This window comes from Bactrocera latifrons, unplaced genomic scaffold (assembly GCF_001853355.1).
Source record: "Bactrocera latifrons isolate USDA-ARS-PBARC rearing strain unplaced genomic scaffold, ASM185335v1 scaffold_996, whole genome shotgun sequence".
Taxonomy (NCBI): Eukaryota; Metazoa; Arthropoda; class Insecta; order Diptera; family Tephritidae; genus Bactrocera; species Bactrocera latifrons.
Genome location: NW_017537707.1, coordinates 9,567 through 13,017, shown reverse-complemented (window position 1 = coordinate 13,017; position 3,451 = coordinate 9,567).

Below are 3,451 nucleotides of genomic sequence, written 5' to 3'. Positions count from 1 at the left end.
ATTTTTACAAATAAACAATTTTTAACTTTTTYATAAACACAACAAGTGGGCAAACAACATTAAACACACATAACATGTGTTTTGATTGATTAGGGATGTGATAACAATCAAAACAAATTATCGATATACATATATATATACACACATACATATGTTTAATTTATCAATTTTTATTTTATTTAAAAATTCACAAGTATACAAGAACTTGTAATTGTAGAAATTGTAGTTTACAAGTGCAGAAAACTATAAGTGTTGTCAAAATTTTAATGAAACGCAATTTATCAACACTTGTGAAAATTAAACTTGTGATTGTAACTTGTAAACTTATAGAATTGTAGTTTAGTGAAATAGGCCCCTGCTTGTACATTTGTATGAAATGAATCAAGATCTTTTGGTGATAAGGGTGATAATGGAGTACTGGGATTACTATTGAATTGGCTCATTTGATTATTACGATTTCTATTCGCAATTGTATGTGTACTGTCGTTTGTCGTTATTCCTAATGCCCCTCTTGTTCAAGGTGACGATAACGATCAATATGACGCCGGGTTATTAGGACTAGATGAATTTGGAGACTGTGCTGCATCTGTTCCATACCTACCTTAGCCATTTACTAAGAAGCCAACCCATTCATTTCAATTCGCTTGATAGTATTGGTGTTTCAAATTGCTTTCTCCAATAATATTATTAATAATTTCAGGTGAATTCGGCATAAGTCCACCAAAGCCAGTGATGTCACACTCACACTGTTATTACCTCCGGTGTGACAACTGAGCATATTGTCGACACTAGCACTAGGAGGGACGATAATGAAAATGCCATTAAGTCCGCATTGCATATTCGATTGATTGTTCATGCGCTAAACCAATGCGCTGTTGTCAATTATTTATATCGTTGATCCTCCGACAATTGCGAGAGTATCTAATGTCATGTTATTCCCGATCTTAGTCCTTCCTTACTTGATGTGCGTTATGTTCACTTAACATTCAACCTACCTACAACTATTTTATTTAACAGATTATTTGTTTATAAAAATATTTCGAAGTTATATAAAATAAGGAAAGCATAACTGTAAATACCGTAATGTTATTTGTCTGCATATATGCTAGTTTGCCTTCACATTAAAGCTTTATATATTTTATATTATGTTTTAACCTTACGCCCACTTTGTTCCTTGTTTTTCAAAGTAAAATATCTCTACAAGACGGGTAGCAGAACAGACGGGTAAAAGAACCGTTTCTGGCCATTCCCAAGTGAATGGCGATCAGAGAACTTTCTTCACTTGCGTGAACTTCTACCCATGACCCCATCTCCGTTACGATCGACCACAACACGTGCGGGATGGGATAGATACCGAGAGTTGAAGAGGGAAGCGAAACACATTTTCAGACAAAAAAAGAAAGAGGCCGAAATGCGTGAGTACGATGAGCTTGATAAGCTGGCCGACTCGAAAATTCTACGAAAAATGCGGCGGCTTACAGAAGGTTTCAAGACCGGAGCATACTTCTTTAGAACCCCAAAGGTGATCTAGTCACCGATGCTCAGAGCATACTTAAATTATGGAGGGAACACTTCCCCAGCCTGCTGAATGGCAGTGAACGCACAACGCCAGGAGAAGGCGAACCCGATTCCCCAATCGATGACAATGGAGCAGACGTTCCATTGCCCGACCAGGAAGATGTTCGAATAGCAATTACCCGCCTGAAGAACAAAAAAGCGCTGGGGGCCGAGGGATTGCCGGCCTAGCTATTCAAACACGGCGGCGAAGARCTGATAAGGAGCATGCATCAGCTTCTTTGTAATATATGGTCGGACGAAAACATGCCCAACGATTGGAATTTAAGTGTGCTATGCCCAATCCACAAAAAAGGAGACCAAACAAACTGCGCCAACTACCGTGGGATAAGCCTCCTCAATATTGCATATAAAGTTCTATCGAGCGTATTGTGTGAAAGATTAAAGCCCTCCGTCAACAAACTGATTGGACCCTGTCCGTGTGGCTTCAGACCTGGAAAATCAACAATCGACCAGATATTCACCATGCGCCAGATCTTGGAAAAGACCCGTGAAAGGAGGATCGACACTCACCCCCTCTTCGTCGATTTCAAAGCTGCTTTTGACAGCACGAAAAGGAGCTGCCTTTATGCCGCGATGTCTGAATTTGGTATCCCCGCAGAACTAATACGGCTGTGTAAACTGACATTGATCAACACCAAAAGCTCCGTTAGGATCGGGAAGGACCTCTCCGAGTCATTCGATACCGAGTCTACGCCAATTAAGAAGAAGAAGAAAATCTGTCAAACGAAAACAAGGAAAACTACTTGAAAACTTACATTCCACTCATTATAATCGGTGCCAGCTTTAGTTTAATCGATTTTTTTGGAAGACACATTTTGCCGGCCCTAAATTTTCACTTGATATTTGTTTACATTCCATATACATATAAAGCTGCTCGCTGTTAAGGGAATTCCCTTGTTCTTGCAAAAGTCTTGCACGGTGCACGAATTGCAGAATTTTCTTATTGGTGCAACGGCACAACAAACACACGCATAAATTTATTTGCTGTTAAGGGGATTCCCTTGTTCTTGCAAAACCCTTGCACGGTGCACGAATTGCAGAATTTTCTTTTTGGTGCAACGACACAACAAACACACGCATAAATTTATTTGCAAAGGCTGTAAAATATGTCAGACCAAAACCCATGTTTATTTTCGTGCCGTCATATATCACTAGATTCTGCAATGGGTGCTCTCTTGGCCTTGTATATTTCGGTATAGGATTTTTGCATTTAGTGTCATCTTGCAAGAGCAAGATAATCGGCGTATTGATAGTTGTCAGTGAAAACTCAGCGATAACAGACATTGTCGATCCGAATGACTTACATTCCACAACACACAAATGAGTTTTTAAAATGTTTTCAATGTCGGTCCGAACATATAGCTATTTGGTGTTCAATGGTTATCTCTCTCTAACCAATGGCAAATATCGAATACATACATTTGTTAGCAAATCTCTTAACAGTACATAAGTTACGGGTAACAAACTCTTTTGTTAGCGCAAATCTTACCTATGTGTTATGGATAACAAAAAGTATTTGTTACCCAAATATCTGTTAGTGTTATCAGTTTGTTACCTTTAACATATAAACATTTTAGCAAGAACAAGCAGTAACAAGCATATCTATTACCCATTTGTTACTCTAGCAAATTCAATTTTTCAAAATGAAATTCAGCTTTTTTATTATTTCGCTTTATTTAATAATAAAATCAAAAGCAAATATTTACTTCAATTAATAATATGCCTATTATTATGATATTCGGCAGAAAAATAGTACAAGATTAAGTTTATTTCAGTATGAAAATTCTAAAAATTCGTATTTGTAAAAGTAAAATTAGAAACTTCAACTTAAAACGAATATGCACAACTTAGAACTAATATTTACAACGTCAAA